The sequence below is a fragment of the Pelmatolapia mariae genome, linkage group LG10_11 (genome assembly GCF_036321145.2).
Source record: "Pelmatolapia mariae isolate MD_Pm_ZW linkage group LG10_11, Pm_UMD_F_2, whole genome shotgun sequence".
Classification (NCBI taxonomy): Eukaryota; Metazoa; Chordata; class Actinopteri; order Cichliformes; family Cichlidae; genus Pelmatolapia; species Pelmatolapia mariae.
Window position 1 is genome coordinate 45,670,228 of NC_086236.1, and position 22,372 is coordinate 45,692,599.

At 38.8% G+C, this 22,372-nt stretch overlaps 1 long non-coding RNA gene across 3 annotated transcripts in view; it reads left to right on the plus strand.

Annotated features, from left to right (window-relative positions):
* LOC134637107 (uncharacterized) overlaps positions 1-22,372 on the plus strand; it is a 104,980-nt gene that overhangs the window by 72,933 nt on the left and 9,675 nt on the right. For all 3 annotated transcript variants that reach the window (XR_010095069.1, XR_010095071.1, XR_010095070.1), the window contains exon 4: positions 2,696-2,972. This is a non-coding gene — a long non-coding RNA (uncharacterized LOC134637107). The remainder of the gene's footprint in view (positions 1-2,695; positions 2,973-22,372) is intronic.

The window sequence follows — 22,372 nt, forward strand, 5'->3', positions numbered from 1 at the left end:
CGTTTAGCGCAAATCTTGTGTAGTGTAGTCAATAGTTTTGTTGTGTGTGTCAGAACAATGAGGCGACTGCTGAATGTTACAGGTGTTACAGGAGTGATACATCTCCTGTTGTCAGGCCTGCAGGTATCAGGCTGTTGTTCTCCTTTATTTCATAGTGGACAGAAATTATTTTTGGAGTGGCACAAATAATTTGTGTGGCATCAAATTTGATGCAGAACAGCTGATTGTTCTGTAAATAGTTTAAAATGTTTATTTAAAAAAACGCCTCGGCAGCATTTTTAGGTAAACAGCTGCAAACAACTTTGTTGTTGCATAACTCAGTAACTTTTTTAAAGAAGTAACTATATAATTAATTGCCCAGCATTGGTCATTATATACTGTATTTTGCAGAGAGAGAGTTACAGGACTCTCTCCCAGACCACAGACTCATACTCATAATAAGTCAGAGCTTTATTTAAAAAAAAAAGAAAGAAAGAAAGTAAGTTGTGTTTTCAAAATTGGAGTTCAAGTTATTTTTACTTCCAATAGTGTTAACATACTACACAGGTCATGAACAAGAGTTTTTTAAATTTTCATTGTAAGTGGGCTAAAGCAGTTAATTAAAAGTAGTCTAACATAAATGTAAATGCTGTAATTTGATTATTTTAATAAACCATGTAACTTGGATGGATTCGATGCTGGCGTGACCACAGTGCACACGTCCGATGTCGCTCACAGTAGTCCAAGGGGTCGCTCAGGAGGTTTGTGCGGTTGCTCAGACACATGAAAAATTAGAGGGAACATTGGTCAGGACATTTCTCTTATCAACCTCAGCAATCCCATTGAAGCACTCCAGACTGGGCATGTTGTCGTGCACTAGCTAAAATGTGTTATTAACTGTTCCTTGATTAATGCACTTATATGTGGAAATAAATCTGTCTGGAAACCATCTTTGAAAGGCAGAGTACAAAAGTAAAACCTTTCCCCACAAGGCAATTTCCTTAGCAGACAGTGGACCAACACAACACAATATTATAGTACATTATACAAAACACAATACAAGGTCCAAATATCCTACACTGTTACAAAAAACAAACAAAAAGAAGAACAGATGGAACAAAGGACAACCTGTATCTATTAGTATTACCTTCGTACAACTTAAACTTTAGCCCTAATAGAAGCATCTGGAACGCGATGTAAAGGATGCTGACAATCCCAAATAGTGGTTGTAGCTTGAAGAAAGATAGCTGTAAGTCAGCTGTCAGTGGAAACTAAAACTTACCTCTACAAAGATCATAAGAGTCTGAAAAAAACAAATTTTATTGTTGTTAGTCTAGAAATGTGGATAGAAAATTTGTAATATTGTGGCACAAGTAGAACTTTCAGACTGCGCCTCATTCTTTTTGCTTCAGAAGGTCAGTATAAGTCTCAGCAGACGAGTGTCTGTGCTTTTGATTATTAAAGTAGGAATTAATGTAGTCGCCCTTGCAGACAGATAAAAAGCTGTCTTGTGTCAGTTTTTCCAATATTTGCACATTTAATCAGCATCAGTATCAGCATTTTGATCATCTTACTAATGTGCAAACTTTCAGATGCATTGCCTCAAACAGTCCGTGCTATTATTGAAATAAACGACACCAGAATCTTTTGATTCTACGAGCTCAATTTATGTACATGAAAACAGCCTGCATTTCATTCAGTTGTCGCATGCAGTGCGCCTATAATTAGAGTGATTTACTGAGGCAACAGATAATTATATAATCATAGGCTGTGAATGTGTTGTATACTCATTTAGGGAGTGAAGCTGGAATCGATATTTCTACACATAACCGAGGTTGCTTTAGTTCAAGAGGAAGCAGTATAATAAAATACTGCCTAAAGCCTGAAAAGTTGATACTTGTTTAGTAACATCCAATAACTTCTGTGTCTCAATTAGATTCCTATCAGTTATCCTAATACGGTCTTTACTGAGTGATGGAAACGTAATTAGAATCTTTCATTTGTTGTATAAACATCACAGATAAGGCAGTGTGTCTGCTTCAATTGGAAATACAGTATATTACAATCCAATGAGTACGCCATCAGTTGTGGTCCAACATCAGCTCCAAAAGCTGCTATTGCTATAAATTTTAAGCTTTGGAGCTAAAAGGAAGTATAGACGCCACCATGTATGAGTCAGGTCCTCTTCACCATTGAGCCGAGTCCCACTAACCACCCATAAATGTGAAAATAGTTAATGTGTTTCCATGCTGGTTCAAATGTCTATTTCTGCATCATTTGTGGTCCCAACCTCAGTTCCTTCTTCTCTAAACCAATAAGATGTATGAGTCAGGTTCCTTTAGCCATTTATAAGCATGGCATTGAGCAGACAGCCACCCATAAATGTCTTTGCCTGTGTCTCCAACTATTGCCAAAAGTCTTATTGCAGGGACTCTAAATGTCTTCTTAACCTGTTGATGAATATGTTTTTTCAGTATTCAAGATTTCAGGATGTGTTTCATAGAAATAATATATGTCTTTTTTCGCTGGCAACTCTTCTTTCCTCTCTCCTTCATAAAAGTCGACATTTTACTCTATCTCCTTATTTTTCATTCTGTCAGTGTTTCTGACTTAATCTCTTTCTTAGTGTTTGATGACTGTGTATGAATCAGGCCTTCTGGTGCATTTAGTTACATTTTCCTCCTTTTTCCTCTTGCTCACTGTCATTCTTTGTCAGGTCCTCTTGGCCATAGACTGAAATGCTGACAGACGATGCCCATGAATGATGAATGATGACTGGAGGTCTGTCTGGTGCCAGCAGAATGCATAATACAGCATCAATACAGCAATCGCAGTCCTCCTCAGCAGAAACATGGTGCGGTTTCTGTATCACATTATTGGAAGATTTGCCCCAAGCAGGACAGCAGGACCACTCAAAGTGGAAATCAACCGCAATGTTGAATGTTGTTTCGGGTTGGAGTCCTAAATGAAGCAGCATTACAAAGAGTTTTCTGGTGAGTGCTGAAATGATCATGTCAGGATAAAAACAATAACCCGAATAGATTTTTTGTTAATCTTGTTATACACATATATCTTTGTTCTTATCTCTATATAGGACAAACCATATTTAATCTTAATCTACTCTAATGATGCTGTAATGTGACCAGATATTATAGCTACAGCCTTTCAGTGTGTATATATGTGATTTACATTTTATACTTTATAGGTCTCTGTTTGGATATTTTTTAAACTTTTAACGTGGATGTGAGTTCATATCTTTTTTGCATACAGTCAGTGTGTATGTGTGTGTGTTTGCAGTGGGTGAATGGAAGCACATTGACTTGAGGCATGTTTACACTTCTGCATTTATGTGCTACTGATTAGGTGTGAAGAGTGGTACCCAGAGTGTATGGGGAGTGAACTATATGTGTCTGCATGCAGATCCCTATAGTCTAGGGATGTATTGCAGTGTTGAAGCATGTTGTGGATATATTACTGTGTGTGTCTGTGTATTCCTAGTATGTAGGTCATCGGTGTATTCCTGATGAAATGTAGTCCTCTGGAGAACTCTACAGATATGAGGGCCTAAATTAGACACTATTATCTGTGTATGTGTGTGTGTGTGTGTGTATGAGAGAGAGAGCTATACACATTTGCCGGACCAGAGCCTCACAGACATGTGTTTTCAATTTTGTGCATGCTTTTACATGTAAGAGCAGCATCATGAGTGTGTGTTTGTCCATCTGTGTGCGTAGGTGTTAAATTGCATGCAATTTCAAACATTATGTATTTATGTATGTGAATGAAAATGACACAGTGGTATCATCTGACAGGCTCGTTGCCTATTATCACTGACCTGGGACTGTAAACCTCAGCCCTTGATTTTAACGACTGTTGGCACAGAAAGCCTGTCCATATTGTCACATTACCAAGCCAAACTGCTAATAAGCCTCGAGCACCACTCCAAGAAGAGTATGTGACCAAATGTAGGAGACACACACTCTGCCGCATAACATACACAAGAGGTGCATTTGCAGGAGTGATGAAGTTAGTTTTAAGGGGGACTGACTTTTATAACATGTAAAAAAAAGTGTTTGATATCTTTTTGGACATCTTTAACACTGAAATTTCAGTTTTGGAAATCCATTCAAAGCTATTACTCTTACATCTTGGTGTTTTGTATAGTTGCTGTTGGAGAAACAGGGCAATGATAATTAGGTTTCTTTAAAGTATACAGGACATGCATATTTTGTGTCACTTTCTAGATACAAAATGTGCCTTTCTGAATACCCTGTGATCTTAGTGCTGTTGAAACATTACATATAATCCCCTTTCATTTCGAGATGTCTACATTTCCAGGCAGCCGACTGTCAGTAAGTCACAGGGACAATATGCAGTCAATCTGTCAAACCAATTCAGAATTTTGCCAGAGCTCAGCCCAAAAGTTATATTCAACCTGAGAGAGATGAATGGGAGTGAGAATGTCTACCTTTGAAAAGCTTCATGCTTTGACCAAATCATATGCTGTCACTCCTAAGCTTTAGAAGGCCTGCACTTTTCATCAAAGCCGTTGATGGCTACCTTTCACAGTACTGTCGAATACACCCTCAAAAGCTTCCCTCCCTCCTTTCCTCCCATCCCCTCCCAAATCTCTTTCTTCTTCCCTCCGATGTCTACTACCCCCCTGCCCCTCCACCCAATCCTTCCATTCCCCTTGTCCTTAATCCCTCCCCTCCCTCCTCTCCTCAATCAAACCCTCAAATCCCTCCAGGTTTTTTTTCCCTGTGTGTATGTGTGACTTCAGTACTGTCAAGGTAGATGAAACAAGAAAAATTCAGATTCATCACAGTCATAACCTGCCATGATAATAATCCACTGCTATTCTTCCCTTGTGGCATTAGGCCGATGTTACTGGCCTTTTTGGGGTTTATTTGCATATTTGTTTCCCCTTTGTTTCTTTTGATGAATTATTTACTGTGGAGTAAAAATGACAGCAGAGATCAGTGATGATTGCTGTCACGGGTGGATGTGAGTTCTTTTCTCCTCTTTGTAATTGTTCTCTTCTTTGCTGATTTTCAATCAAGTTTTTTTTCTTTACTCATATTTCCCGGTGACAACAGACAATAAAGTGGGGGGAAAAAACACACAGATATTTTAGCATTGCCAGTGAAACCTTTCCACTGTCTAGCGGGAACGAAGCTTCCTTTGTTGTCGTAGTGATTATAGGGTAGGGAAAAGCTGCAAAAAGAGGAGAAAAGGGATCAAATGGAAAAATACTGTGAACACAAATGTGCTAGGAGGACCACCTCACACACCTCCCACAGACACATAGACATACACACACACACACACACACAAAAACACACACAGGGCAATTGAGTGAAAACACACACATCCTGCCCTTCATCATCCAACCATAAAAGAGACTTGATTAGAATAAGATAAACGACTAATAATAGTCGAGCAGTGCAGTTTGCGATCCTTTCAACTTTCTAACTGGAAACAGAAACGTCTTGCTGAGTTTCCAGGAGCTTAAGGTTTAGGCAGCATGTGTATTTGCAAACAAAACAATGTCTTTCGAGTTGTAATCACAGTGAGCTGTGTCCACATGCCTTGATTGTAAAGCCTCAGAAACATTGTCTTCGCAGTGTGTATCAGGATCTACCCCCATGTACACACACTTCCACGCGCGCACACACAACACACACTGCCACCCTGTCCCTGTGTTGGCCTATCCAAGAATAACAATGCATAATTCATGTTCCAAAGTCTCGTCTGCAGACAAAAGTCAGCGCTTGCATTTATTATTTATTGAAAACAGCTCACATGATGAATCCTTTAACAAACAGACTAAGCACTGTACCTATTTCTTTTTCTCATGCTGTTTGTGTTTTGGCATAGATTTAAGTAGGCTCATTAGCAGAGATGAGGATGCGAGGAGAGGAGAAGAATGGCAGGGAAGAGAGAGGTGAAGTGAGCCTGTGTGTGTGTGTGAGAGAGAGAGAGAGAGAAAAAGAGGAAATGAGGCGAAGGGATAAAGGGATAATTTTTTGAAAAGGTGTGAATTAATGAGTCTTGGGCGTCGCAGACTAATTAATACAAAAATGAAATGCTTTGAGCGCTAAGTTTAAGGCCTTCATTACATTTAAACAGTGAAAGTTTACCCCGCTAACCGCTGAGTGTTTGACTTTACTTAACTGCAGTGAAAAACCTGGATGTAACAGATTTGTGTTGCTACATAATAACCGAATCTTTTTTTCATGGCTGTTGCAGTGCTGCAGCAGTGCTACACTCCAGCAAAATCAGTCCAAGCAAACACCCATGCACACACGCTTTCCAATGTCATGGCTGCACTTGTTGTGTGGGCAGTTTGCCTTGAAGACGGGGAGCAATTTATTGTAGAGTGAAGGGACCCTTTGCTATCCTATGCTAATGCAGTCATCATTTATTCCAGAGTACTTGTATTTTTTTTCTCTCTCTCTCTCTCCTTCTACTCCACCCCCTTCACCATCCATCACTCTTTCAAGCCATGAGGTATTATCTTTGCGGAACGTTTTATATTCAGTCTTCCTTTAGATGGGTGGAGGCGCGCACACACACAGTCATTTTTGTTAAATAAAAACGCAATCAAATCTGGTCTCGCAAAGGTTGAATAATTGATGCGTTATGTTAAAAAAGGAATGAAATAATCATAGCCTGTTGGATGTTGGAAGAATATCAAACCCAGCATTGGTGCTTGGCAGACTGGGCTGAGCAGGGTAGGGGCCTTATGTATTTGGGACGGCTGCCCTGTAAAATAATAATGAACAGCAAAGAGTAAGGAGATTAGGAGATTTTTGTTCTGCACTGTACCTGACACTTTGTAAATGCCCACCCATGCTTTTGTTATACAGTGTGACCAGGATCCATCTATCCTGCACTGACAAATCAAAATTTTCTGTAAATGATTCATTCGGTGTGCCATTCCAGCAGCTCTGCAAAAATGGGTGCAGTAGTAGGTACACACGAAGTTGCTGTTGTTGTTGCCGCTATGGAAACAATACATCTTAGGCATATTATTTTTTTATTTAACCATTTGCCAAAGCGTCAAATAACAATAATGTTGTCATTTCTATTAGATTTTAACAAAGTCACAATACCAGACCAGACTAAATAATAAATCTGAATAGCATTTTAATAAACATACTTGATGTTGCAGTGATTCATGGTCAGCTTATCAGCATTCAGCTTTACTGGTCTACAGTATAAGCTCTTAGGGGTGATGAATGAAATAATATCTGCTTATTTGCCACTGTAGACTAGTGGGACCTGTTTTCACAGCCATAAAAGTCAGCTATGAATATATACATACTGTACATCTCTTTATGGATCATGCGTACACATCCACAAACACAGACTCCAAATAATATCATTTTTTCAAATGAAGATGAACTGTTTTTATAGTAAGGAACACCTTTAAGATTGTGCCCATTCGGTATGTAGCAACCGTGCAAAATGAGCATATTCATTCACAGCTCCACTGAGACGTGTGCAGCCGAGCATCGCTCTCCGATAGCGTTTTTATTAATGTTTTAGATTTCCATTAACCAGATGTGTCTGGGTCAAGAGGTGCATTTGTCCTCTCTTTTAATGTGGTGATTGCAGCTAGGGTTTTATTGATACTTAAAGATGCTGTACAGGATGCTGTGTGAGCAGCATGATAAGCTGCTTGATTGTAAGTAAGAAGGGCAGACAAAAAAACATGTGTGTGTGTGTTTTGTTCGGGGATCACTGAGATAAAAACTTGTCATTTGCTTATATATTTATTTCCTTCTTGATTCACCAAAGGATAATATGAAATACACTCAGCGTGCATTAAGCCTTTATATATTCAGCGCACCACTGCAAACCTATAGATAGCCACAAAACATGTACAAACAGTGCCATTTTATCTGTGCTTCTCAGTTTTTCTTTATTCTGCCAAACCCTTCCCTCCATCCCTTTTCTGTGCCCTCTGACTAGTCAAACAGTGTTCTACTCAGGGGGCTTATTTTATTAATTCACCATTTCCTCTGTTACAGGCCGCTTTCATTGTAGTCCACATAGCAAGAAGACCACCTCATAGGGATTTTCCTCTTCACCAGGTAACCACAAAGGGTAAAAGAAGCACATTATCCACATGTACAACACCCTACCCCTCCCACACACGCAAGCTTTTTGTGCTATATTGTGCTGACCACCGTCGCAGCAGGAAAAACACAAGCGCGCACACACACATAGCATATTATCTTTATGAGGTGTTATACACCAGTGACCACCAACACAGGGTCTCAGTGTTCTCTAATCCACACTCAGACTGAAAAGACTGTTCCATGCAGTAGAGGGATTACACTGTCGGATTAATGTGAGTTTTAATTTGAGTCATTTTGAGAGCCCGTGATAATAGGAATAGGTGCAGGGAATAATACCACTGCTCCGATATGAACTGAAATGTGGTACAACTTTATATTATTTTATTACAGCTGAGTCGGCTTCAGTGAAACACACATTGTTTGCGTGCGTGTTTGTCCTTCTTTGTCTCACTGGAGATGAGCACACAGAAGCTTTATAAGTCTGTGAAACCTGCTATTATCACTATGGCTAGCACAGATATTGGAGTGGCTCAAGGAAAAAGTTTTCATTTAGAGTCACTGATTAGCTGCTTATTGTGCCCAAAACAATTTTGAAGTTATTATGAAAAGGAGGCAAAATGCATTGTTTGGAATTTTATTTATTTATTTTATAGATTTTCCACTTTTAGAGATTTCAGACCTGCAGTGAACAAACATTACTCTGCTTTTTTCCCCCTCAGTCCTCATCAGTTTGTGTCAGCATGTTACTGCTTTTCAGCCTGTTCTGACTCTAAAGGCTCAAATGCTGCAGTTGTGTTATCCAACAGTGGTTGGAGAACCACTGTTGGATAACACAACAAAATTATTGTGACTTTGTGCAATGAATTTGTTATATCATTGTCTTTGAAATGGTTGTTCTAAAGATGGGGTCCACTTGTAGTCAGTTGTTGTCTTCAAAGCAACTTCAGTGCATCAAGATGGTTATAAAAAGGGCAATAAGACTGCTGCTATCAGTCTGCTATCAGTGAATGGAGTTAAGTTGCCATTTGCTTGCAATCTGTTTGTGACTTTGGTGAAAATGGCAAATCTGTTTCTGTCTGCATACAAAAGAAATTCACATTAAACAGAAATTTACGTCCCGTAAGAACCTTATAGATCTGAAAGAGAAATTCAGAAACGGCTCCACAAATAGTGACATAGTTGCTCTAGGAGAGCAAAATGACAGGCGCTTGACAACATTGCTTTTCTAAAGGATTGATTCTGAATTTGGCTTCGAGCTCCCTATTGCAAAGAGATGCATCACAGATGAGAAATAATCATTTATGCAGACAGACTCTGATTGCAACATGGTGGGATTGAGTCTACATAGTTTAGGTACCTAAATCTAAACTAAGGGCAATAGGTGAACCCACTGCTACCCTCGTTGATGGCAGCAACTTCTGACAGAAGAGTACTATTTGACACCCAGGGATGAAAACATTGTCTGTTTTCTTTATATTTTATTATTCTTTGTGCATTACCAGTACGAAACAGTTCTTGTGTATAGAACCCAGTGCTTGCAGTCCTCCATTCTAGGCAAAATAAACAACAGCTGCTATCAAATATGGTAGATTAACTCCAAAACAGAGAGAGCCCAGAAACATGATATGATGTTCATTCCAAAGTCATATTCCTATTATACTATTGATACAACTCTGGCAATTGTTATAATCCTAACAATATAATCGTAGAAGTAAGCAATTTTAGTAAAAAGTGTAAGTGGTGTTTATAGATCATTCATTTTTTTCTACATGAATAGAGGCAGAAAATCTTTTTCTCTAGAGTGAAGATACATTCTCTACAAGCAACAACAAAATCATGGTTTTCAGTTCAGTGGATGCGATGTTATATATTGTTGGGTTTTTATTCTCTACTGCTAGAAGTATAAAATTATTTAAGTGTTTTAATACATACAAGGAGAGCTGTTTGGGGTTGGGGTTAAAAAGAAGAAGACGGGTTGTATTTTAGTTAATTCAGATTCAGGTTGGATTAATTAGATTTTGCACAGTATCGGTGTAGTGCAATATGGCTTCATCTCCCCTGTAGGAGATTACAACAATCAAATCCCAAATTCTCTGTGGTTGTTGATCCATATTGCTTTTGAAAAACACACTGCTGAACTGCTCTCTGAAATTGCTTGCTGGAATTTTCATCAGTCTGTTGACTTAAAATTAAAAATAAAAAGTCAATAGATTTGTTAAACAACAGAAAGGACTCTTACACGAAGACTGGGAAAAAAATGAATTCCATCACTGCATAGACCACATCATCTCCTTTGACTCTGCACCACCGTCCTCTCTCACTGTGATCAGAGAGTCAGTGGTGATTTAATTTGAAATAAAGTAGAGGAAACTACAGTTGAAGTGCCATATCTTAACTTTGACTTGAAGTTTATGTTAAGTTTATGAAACTTAAAAACGAAAAGGTTTAAAAGTAATTGGATATGTGACACTTTGTGGGCAGCTCTCACCTTTCTAAGTTATTTAAATGTTTTCATACAAAATATGCTGTAATTACGTGCCATCTGCAAGTAAAAATAAGAAAAGCAATTGAAGTAAGCATAATAGAAACACTCAAAAAGCATATCTGATAAAATCAAGGCTAATTGCTTTGTCGAAATCAAACATTCTAAAAACAATGGTGTTCACAGAAGAAATGGCAGGGAACATTATATTAACAACATTGTACGCCATGTTGGTAATGTATTTTGCGTTTTAAAGAAACCCCCCCAAAGAAGAGCTTTGAGAACTTTTCTGGAAGGCTACTCAAAGAAATTATTGGGACACTTGCTTAAAAGTTCTAAGGTGGTTATAACAAACATTGACTTTCGAGCACATTAGAAATGCCCAAATTGTGCTTGCACGTTTAGATAAATCACTCAACCTATATCCCATTTTCCAACCAAAATATGAAGAAATGAGGGGTCAGTCAAGACTTTTGCATAGTACTGTATATAGGATCATAGCACTCAGAACTCATTAGAGGATGATTAACCTGGACAGCATCTCATAATTTAACAGGATAATGATACTAAGAATATACAGCCAAAGACATTTTTCAGTGTAAAGAGGTGGAACATTGTTACTTTGGCAAGCATTTAAGGTCCTCAATCTTGAGAATCCATCAAAATCCATCCATGCAGGCTTCAAGCCATGTTCTTGTAGCCAGACCACAGCAGGTTTGGACCTGTCAGTGTCCCATGAGAAATTACTGGCTAATAAGGTTGCTGCTACAGCATGTTTTAGCTATAACAAGGTAACAATAACAAAGGTTTATGCAGTTTTAGACCAAGTATGTTTTTGAAGTGACTTTCTGGGAATCGCAATTTTTTCTTAATAAGACGGTAAGAAATATCTAATCATGTACAAACTACATAACAATCTGCACTCAGTGCATGCTAGCTTTCTGAACTGTGCAGTCTGTGCCTTTTTCCAGCTTCTGTGCTATATCCCATGATTCATCTGACTTGTAACAGTGTTTTATGAAAGCCTTTTTTCAAACAGTTTCCAACTTTGATTTCCCAGGTTCAGTGTATTAAACACTCTAACATGATACATTTTAAATTTTATATACACAGCCTGTTGTCAAAACTCCTAAGGAAGCAAAAGAAATTTGAAGTTTAATTTCAGTTTTCAGTCAATACGTCAGTTGGTTCGCAGCTGTCAAACATTCATCTACTAAGAAGAATTTGAAAACATTCGGATCCTTTACAAAGACGTTGTTACAAGGTACCAAAATGTATAAAAAAAAGCACAACCCAAGACAAAGAGATCACCCCAGCACTCCTCAGTGCGATGATTTTTTGAAGCCCTCAGAAGAGCATTTGAGCTTTGTATAAAGGAAAAACAACACAGGAGAAGCACCGGGACATACAGTGCAAACTCCAAAACACAATACACAAAGAGATGCAGTGCAAGCTCCATGACAAGGAGAAAAAAATGAAGGCCTGCAAGTGATGTTTAATGAAGCTCTCCAAAGAAATACACAACTGCAAAAAGAGAAAGAAGAGCAGGAAGCCAAATACAAAGACCTGCAGTGTAAGCTTCAAGAAGAAGACCAAGAGATGCAGTGCAAGCTCCAGCAAATGGAGAAGAAAATGAAGGGCTTCAAGTGATGTTTAAACAAGCACTCAAAAGAAATGCACAGCTACTGAAGGACAAAGAACAACTGGAAGAGATGCAAAAAGAAATACAACATGATCTCCAAGAGTTTGAGAAGAAAAGTACAGTTAAGAGTATTATACAACAAAGCAAATGACAAAAACATTGAAATTGAGGACGAGAAACAAGAACTGGAAAAAATATGCACAGAAAGCAGAGTAAAATCTAAGCAATGGTGAGCAAAAATACCCATTTGCAAGGACTATATAACAAAGTACAGTACACAAACACTGAAATGCAAGAGGAGAAGCAACGACAGAAAATAAATACATGAAGACATCCAGTGTACACTTCACGACCTGCAGAGGAGACATCAAGAGTTACTGGCCATACCTGACAAAGTACAACAAACAAACAACGACTTGCACAAGGAAAAGAAAGTTCAAGAAGAAAAACATTTAAAAAAAACTGCAAGAGAAAAACAAAGCTCAAAGAAAAGCATGAAGAAAAGCAGGAAAAATTAGAAGAACTGGAGAAAAGGTGTAAGAAACTTGAGCTGCAGCATGCAGAGCTTTTCAATGAGATGACAAACCTCACAGCGCAGAACAAAGATCTGCAGGAACTGTGCCTGCAAAAGAAGAAAAAGCACTTCAGGTTTTTCATGAAGAAGGACTCTGCTGCTTTTTTAGTTCAGCCAGGAAAAGAGTAGCCTGATCTTCCTCCTACAGGGGCAAATTACACAATAAATGATGTAAATAAATTTACTATGCTTCAGCGTCTTTTTTGATGATAATGTCGTTTAGGAACACTACTGAATGTTACTTAAGAAAATCTGAATAAGGTAAACTGAGCTTTATTTAACCTGACTCCCTGTATTAAGATTTGTTGACAGGTTTGAGTCGGATAACAGGATGAAACAGGCAAAGAATAACTCACGAAACGTTTAAGAATAATTCACCTTAATTGGATAACTGGACATACGTAAAGTCTCACTTTAACCATTTGTCTTTGTTTTATGAAGAAACTTTTACATTTATAGTGTCGACTAATCGGTAAGGGTGTGACAAATTAAGTATGAAAACAGCAAAGAGGTCAGTTGAAGCTGCACACATGTGTGTGGGCTGTCACAATATGCAGATCAATTGCAACTGTGAAATTAATGCAGAATTATTCTGTAGAGCATGGATCCTTTAGAACGTACCATCACGTGCACAAGAAAACCGCATTTACACAAAAAGGAAGCGTCATTCAGAGTTGCAGCTGTTGAGTAGAAATGCATGTACTGAGTGTAGATTGCTATGTAGTTCGTAGATCATTAGATATTTCTTGTTAGCCCGTATTTTATGAAAGTCCATTCCATTTTTTCAAAGAGTTTCCAACTGTGATATCCCAGGTTCAGCGTATTAAACACCCCATTAACTTTGAAAGAGCGTTCATTTTTATTTGAAATTGAATGGTCTGCCAAACAAACAAATAAGTAACTGTCCAAATGCTTGGATCTGGATGCCAATAAATTCTGCAAATGCTAACCAAGTGAATAAAAAAGTTGCACACACTTACTTTATTTTTTCTAACTTATCTCTTTGTTTTCATGGGGAAAAAAGCTGCATATATGATTTTTTTTAATGTAATTGCGTTAATCTCCCTGTGTAACAAATGCTATGAGAAGTACAGTGCAGCTGCTGTTCCCTTCTTCTGAAGCTGTTCTAAAGAACTTTAGTGATCTTTTTCCCATTTTCTTGGTATCCCACTGACTTGGTACTGTATCATGTCTGTAGCCTTGGCGATGGGTGTCAACCTCACAGGGAACAGAGATTATTCCAACACTGACAGTTACTTACAGCTATCTGGGCATGTCTAAAGAAGCTATATGCATCATTTAAGGTAGAAATTATTATTAATGTCCTTAGGCATGATGAGAATATGGTTAATAATTATTAATACATATCCTTATTCACTTGTAGTGCAGACTCAAAGTTCCCTAGCTTTTGCTGGCTAGCAGTAATGCACAATTCATAAAATTGTTTTTTTGTTTTTTGTTTCTTTAAATATAAAGGCTAAATTCACAGCATTTTTTCCTCTCTGAATACACCTTCTGGGAAAAGAACAACTACAGTCTATAATGTAAATAGAAAGAACCATGGACCAGGCTTTAAACTGAAATCGCCTTTCACGCTGACGTACACTTGAACAGAACACGCAGCAGCTGGTAAAATTGCAATGTTTTGCGCGCTAATTTGGTATGTGCTTCAAAATCAGCAAATTGGGACAACCTTGCTGAAATGGAGATGCTTTTGGCAAGTGAAATGGCCTGCCTCATATATTATGCTAAAAAAATACACATTTGAAAGGAACGTCTGACGCTGTAAGCAGGAAATTGGGGGTAAATTGGCACATTCTCTCAGCTTAAGTTAATTGTGCTCGTGCTATTGTCAGGGCATTTGCAGGGTGACAGACAGATGGGCGAGGGCTGACACATGTATTTGGAAGAGTTTAAAATTCAAATGCTCCTCATGTGTGAATGCAGACACCTGGGGTAATCAGCTGGCTGGTGTGTATGTGGTGTGAGTGACGTGCAACCTTGTATTTACCCATAAGCCTCTCTGTCCCCTGCCCGTCTTGCTGTCAGGGTTCCTCCTTGTTTTCTGGTGTCAGGTATGCTGTCACGTTTTCCTGAGTGATTAAAAACCCTGGTAGGAAAAAAAAACCCCCACTGTGTACTGTGGTTATATTTTCTAAAAGGAGTTCTAAAGTAAGGAGGCAAGGTATTTATTTCTGTTTGAGCTCCTGGGCATGGTTGATCTCTGTGCTATTAAAAATTCATTCACTGATAATACCCCCACTCCCCACCCCCAACTCGTTCCTCTCCATCTCCCTTCCCCTGTCTCCCTCTGTAGAACGCTCATTTTCTCAATGGTATCTCTGTTTCTTTGTGTCAGTTCACTTCACTTTATTGGCATGGGGTGTGATTCACTGTCTCTATCTCTCTTTGTTCGCATTGTCTCTCCTTTCATTCTGCGTCTCCTTCCCTCTCTTTCCTCGCTCTTCAAAAATCTGCCATGGAAGCGAGACAGAAGAGCGCCTGCTGTTTCTCTGACACACTCTTCCTCTCTTAAATCAAAACCAACTGAGGCGAAATCAGGTTATTACCTTAGCACTGTTTCTTCTCTCTCCCTCGCACCCATTCTTCCATTTTTGCCCAAGGTCTATGAAATTTTACACTTTGAAAAGAAAGGGCAGCCGCTCAGTCAGACGAATGGGTGCGAGCTGAATTTGAAAGGAGATTGCTGCATAAATAAAACAGAAAAAATAAATAGCCTACTGAAGTGTGAGATGGATGTCTGACAGGGCCTGACGATGTATGCGTGCGCGCGTGTGTGTTTGTGTGCATACTCTCGCCCCTCGGTCTGCCTTCAAACGCTACACCTCAGGCCCCTCACACGCACGTACCCGTTACAGGGGGGTGGTGTTACCAAGTTTGTTGTGGTCAAATATTTGTGATTTCTTTACTGCCTTTCATCCTTGGAGGCAAATAAGGATAGACATTTATCAGTATGTGATCTCAGAGAGTTGGAAGAGCTCCAAAAGGTCTCCGAAAGGAACAAGTTTTGAATGTATACTACACACAGACGAAAGATGGGGAATAAGGCAAAGGATTGTTTAATAAAGACCTAACTTTCAGTAGAGGTGAACAGACTGAATGGAAAGCTGAAAACAAAGGGAAAAGGTCCATTTAAAATGCATGCATTCAAGTGATACAGATGGAAAGGGATGAAAGAAGTTATAACAAATTGAACAGAGTAAAGAGTTGAAGGAGAGGAGCCCAAAAAAGCAAGGGCGGTCAGTAAACAGCACGGCAGAGAGTCAAGCAGACATAAACAACTGCAGCTAAAGATGGATGATAAAGACGGAGGAATGGCTGTATCGGTGATGAACGATCAGCAATGTGGACGGGCAAATGAATGATTTGAGGAGAAGAAAGGGGAGGGAAAGGTTGTAAACAAGTCAGAATAACCTCATAAGAATGGCATATCCACCAGAGCTACGATGGATTGTTGTATGTTATACAAAAAATAAAGGAAAGTTGTCACAATGAAGTAACCTTTGCATGACCTTGGATTGAAAGGGAAAGTAAGAAAGTGACAAAGTTAAAATCTAGCACAGAGCACGGAGATCAAGGACGCAGATTGTTGAGAGAGGGAATGAACACAGAATAATGAAAAACATGTAAAATAAATACATAGAAACTAACCTTCTGTTTGCTTTTCAAAAGTACAAATAAAATAAGATGTTGGCGCTTTGTAGACGACACAAACGTGTTTTCAATGAGGCTGCTGTATGGAGAGACCAGGTTGATTAGGAGCTGTGTCATCTTTTGTCAAGACTTGCTTTCTTTAAATAAATACAAGAATCTTTGGAAGACTCAAGAGTGTGTCTCTTTGTGCACTTGTGCATGTCTGCCTGTTTGCCTCTTTGTACAAGGCCCAGATGATCGGGTCAGACTCACACTTCTGTGCGTCTATGACCTGCCAACAACACCTCCACATTAACGCAGGAGAAGCAGTTGATACCACAGACCTAATGAGCACACTTGAGCGCGTGAAAATAAAGCAGGGCGGCTCAACTGTAAGACTTTTTTTTGTTTCTTTATCTTCCTCCTGACAGGCTTACCTTTGTAAGACAGATTTTTCTTTGTAAAATTTGGCTATGATGAATTGAGCTGGATGTGAAGCCAGCCATATATGCAGCAGGGAAGTTCTTTTCAAGTCCAATTTACCTGATATGTCTTTGAACTGGAGGAAATGGGAACATCTGTTTAAAAGCCCCAAAAATATATAGGAGTAAAAGCTCCAAAAGGCCCCAGCTGTCCCTTGGTTCAGTCAAATAAATAGTAGTGTTGCTTTTGAATGTGCAGACCGCTAAACCACTTTGTGCCGCTTGCATTTCTGTCATAGAACTAAACCTGATAACGAACTGTTGTATATTTATAGCTCCAAGATAGTGTCTCGTCACACCTTCTTGTCTATACCATATTACGTGACTGTATTCATGTCAGCTGCACTTTAATTAAATGCAGACATCTTTTCATTCCCTACATTTGTTATCACTTTGAAACAAATCCATCACACCTTTTTTTGCACACATGATTTGAAGCCTGAACAAATCTTAGCAGGGCTTAATAAATGAAATCAATTCATGATTTTTACTTCTTTTTTTTTTTAAACAACCTGAATTCCTCAGTGGTGAGAACTAAACAAGGCTCCTACATTCATCCCAGCAGCCCATCCTCTCTCACCTGTGCAAATTACTGTGTGTAAACAGATTGGATCGCACTAGCTTCATGTGGTTAGCCACTTCCCTAGCTGGGACAGGCTCCACTCAGGAGAAATAAACCATTTCCTGTTCACCGAGGGAACGATATGCTCAACTGTAACATACTGTAATTCTTTCCAGACGCTGGGTAGATTTGATCTTGTTGGAAAAAGTGCAGTACTAACAGGAGACATGTTCAGTAATGCAGAATACTTTAAACACATTCATAGGTTTCATTTCTTTAATGGGTGCATGCTAAAATATTGAAATAAAAACATGGAGTTAAACCCAGTGTACTACTTGCAGTCATTTTACATTATTTCATATAGGACAAGATGTCTTGTAATCCTTAATGTGGGTACCTTAAGGGTCAGCTTGAATTAACAGTCATCTGGGCCCTTTATTTCCTTTGGGCGTGTAACTGTTTTAAACTCCCAAAGTAAACTCCACGCCTTGCAAATGTGTAGCTGCTCTGTTTCTTACTCAGTGAAAACGCTTATGTAAGTTTAAAAAAATATTATTTTATTGTAACATTATTCATTATTATTTATTGTTTGTGTCATCTCTCTGAGATACTTACTTTATATGTAATCAGTCATCCAAACAGTTCATTATGAATTGGACACAAGAAACAGATTTGGCTGCAGATGCAGTGCAGAACCATCCTTGTTTGAACCCATGGAAGATCCTCCAGCGCCGGATATATCTCAATGCATCTTTTAGTCTTCTGCTTAGTTATCACACTGATAATCCTAAAACTGTGAAAACAGACACTATCCTTAATTGGTTTGTATCATATCTCTGAAAAACGCATAGTTTACCGTCACTTTGGCGTGTAATTTGATGTCTTTTTTTAATGAATGCTATTGCAATCTTGGGCTAGAGCCTCAATGCTACTGATGACATCTAATCTTCGTGACAGCTTATTTTGCAGGCTGACTTCTCTTGATCTCCCACACTGATATGCAGAGTGTAAATGTTTGAATGTTTTATCGCACAAGTGAAAACGGGAAAGACAGAGGTTTAAAAATATGCGCTCAGTTGCAGTAGGCATTGGATTAATTATACAACGATTCAATATTTGCAATATATTTAAATATTAAAAAACATTATGAACATTTAAAGTGAATGAGTTAGGAAGATCATTAATGGATAATGAGCTTAGGAATATACGATGTGTTATGTGTTAGTGCTTTGATAGGATCATAAATCCTATACACTTTTTATTTGGTTAACGGGAGCCTCACAAGGTCGCCTCATACCCTGCTCTAATTTTTAAGTCCGACCTTGTGTTGGCGTGTGTGTATGTGTGTGAGTGTGTGTGCATGTATATGTAATAAAGAAGAATTTCACTTAGTGTGGAGACATATCCTAGCTAATCTACAGCCCAAAACACACAAGCAGTAAGTTTCCATGACCTCAAATGTTGTTAAAATATTGTTTCTTCCTCTTGATTTTACCTGATTTTCAACCTTCTTTTCTTCCTTTCATCTTTTTCTCTTGTTAGCCCACAGACTGTGTTCTGTAGTACCACAGGAGTTCTGTCGTCTGCAGAACAATTATGTCAATTATCTCGCATTTAAATGGTTTCCAGAGAGGAGTTCCTTGGCTAATAACAGTCAAATGAAGTGACAACTAACCAATTAATCTCACTCTAATTGCTCAGTAGGTACAGTCAATCAATCATAATGCCCCTCTCTCTGTACTTTCTTCCTTGCTTTCAGCGCACATTTTACACTCAGTAGCTTGGCTCACTACATGTCAATCAAATATTAATTCATCCTTTCGCTCCTGTGGGGATGGAAGTGCATTCCAGTGTGTTGACTTCATGGCTATGCTGCTAGTCAGCACATTTGACTTCTATCGTGACAATGTTTGCTTGAAAATGCTTTATGAGCAAATTAAAAGAGTAAAGCAACAGTAGAGATAGGGAGGCCATTCATTTCATAATTGCATGTTTGCAGCTTTGATCATGTTACATAGACAAACATTAGCTCACTGTTAGTCTATATTTAATAGTCTAAATTGCCAAATCACTGCTCCATATGCTAGAGCCCAAGAGCCTTTGAACTGACAGTTTCACAGACTCAAATGTTATGATATATCTTGTGAGATTTACACTATGTGCAGCTTTGCTTTCTGCACCCTTGCACACATGTATCCAGAGCCACAAGCTTGAGTGAAGCACAGAGCTGAGCAGCTAAAATCTGCCTGAGTGCTTTACTGAAAGAATTTATTCCGTTATCATTCCAGAAAAAAAAGGTCACATTTGCAATTTGCAGCAGTGGTGATGGAAATCTGAAAAACAAACTATTACTGTTTAGTACATTTAAAAAAGTTGAAAAATGACACTTTAATGTGAGCTTTGTGAGGTTTTTGGGAAAGCTTATTTATGTGGTCAGCATTATGAGGAGGTAAGGTTAGTGAGTGACTCATTAATAAAAAAGGAAACAGCAAAGACTGTGAGCCTGTGTTTTGTCTTAAAGTGGGAGAATCCGCTCACCACTCCAAAAATTTGGGGTTCGTAACATAACGCTGGGTTTCCCTACAAGTGCTAGTCAAAAATGGCCATACAAAATCTATTGGTTTCTCTGAATCTTAGTTTTTTGGCATAACAAGATATTTTCACCGAGCACGTATTTACAATAATATCCAAGTTTTATTCGAGTCTCATTTATACTGGCGCATTTAATCTCAAGAGCTGCTCATTAAAAGTCTGTCTTTAACAAATACATGATCAAATTCCCATCAGCGAGATGTTAGTCACCTGCACGCTATTAAAACATCACAACATTGAGATAGTCATTCTTAATTCTCTCATCATTAACACTTTACATCAGGTGCATCAGGGTCTGTGAGTGTGTGTCATTCAATACAAGTGCTTGAGTAAAAGTGCTAACAAAAAACTTGCTATTTTAACAAACGGGGATGCCAGTTTATTTCATTTATTCTCCACAAAACTGCACTTTTATTATAAATCGTGTTTTGGACACTTTGGATTTTTGAAGTTGTGCCTTGAAGCTACTGCTCACTTATTTTAAATTTCTCAGTCTCCAAATGTTATTGCAATAAATGTGTTTATTGAGTCAAAACTTGTTCTGTGAATGGGTATTTTGTTCAGAGTGATCCCACACAAATGCCATAGTGCTGTCTTCTATGGTTAATGTAGTTCACCCATAATGTCAGCGCTTATTATACTAGCTGTTGATTTTTCAAATTTGCATCCTTTTGTCCCTTTTGATGTGTATATTCATAGAAATTAAGCATAAACATCATCACAAAGACTCAACTCAAAACAGAAATTTTGACTAGTAAATGTAAACCCCAGAAGAGCACTCAACAGTCAAGCAGATATCACTGCCAACAAAGTCCTTGAAACTGCTGTGAACCTCAAATGTTTGCCGTTCACATCAGTGCAACAACACAGTTGATCTGAAATAGGCAGGCCTCCTGCCATATTTGCTGTTTCAGGATTTAGCCTGAAATAACAAAACAGTTCTTAATAGTTTTTAGTTAAGTTCTGCAGGGCCTACATGCGGTATGAAACTGACAGCAGTACTCTGGCATTACATGTAATTAGTTGCTGCCCAGCACTGCCCACCATGTATTCTGTCAACAACAAATGTATATCTGCAGGTTGTATTAACTGCAGCTATACATGGAATTGGCTCAAAAGTCTGAAATTGATAGGGAGGGAAGAAAAATCTGCCGTGTGGGCACGTATGCTTCATCCGACACTGTCACGGCTCGTGGTGTGAAATGTTGTTTGAAAATATTGTTTTCCCTCAGTGATGTTTAATTGTTCCTCAACCAATTCCCCTTTCCATTCTCATTCCCACCACTAATTAGGAATGGAATTTAACTAGCAATGACTTTAGCGCAGAATCAGAACACACCCAGCCATTATAAAAAACCTAGGGACCCATAATGTGGTGTGGACTTGGCCACTGAAACCATGGGGTGGAGAGACATGAGGAGAGAGCTGCTGCTTCTCTCTGCTGCTCTTTGCATTTTTGGTTCTGGTCTTTGTTGCCATTGGCCTGTCATGAGAAGTTTCTCTCTTCCCATTTTGAAATTGTTTTCTGTTTGTGTTCTTCTGCTCTTCTGGCTTTTTTTCTTGTTTTCCTCTCAACATCTCTCTGTTTCTCTCTTGACCTTTAGTGTCACCTCATTCCTTTTCCTCCACCCTCGCTCACACACACACACACACACACACACACACACACACACACACACACACACACACACACACACACACACACACACACACACACACGCGCGCTCTTCCTCCTTCCCACTCTCTCCTGCCATAGTAAGACCTAATATGAACTTTTGCCAGGAGCTGAGATCTATTTTATTGCCAGTGTTACTGTGAATGCCTTCATAAATTTAATGCTGTAATGCCTTTGAACAGCCTTCAAGTCCTCAGATTCATAAACACACACACGCACACACACACACACAGATACACGCACAGTTGCTCCCATTTTTTCCCACTTTTCTTCATGAACTTCCCAACACATGCACAATCGCACGCACAGATGTGATGTGTGAATGAGGTCTTTGAGGTTGTTTTTGCTCACATCAGACACAGCAGCCCCAGTGTTTGTTTGCAATTTCCACTGGCTCCGGTCCACTCCACCAAACCCATGGGAATTTGTGGATCAGCATCTTCTCAAAAAGCTCCTGGGCGTCACAGTGTACGAGTGAGCACAGAGCGAGTGCAATGGGTGCAGTGATGCTGTTAGTTTTATGTGGTATTTCTGATGTACTCTATATGCCATAGTTTATGGTAGAATTTAATAGGCAGTGCTGTAGTTTAAGACTGACAGTGTCATTAAATTACTAAATCACTGCGAAAAAAATGTAAAT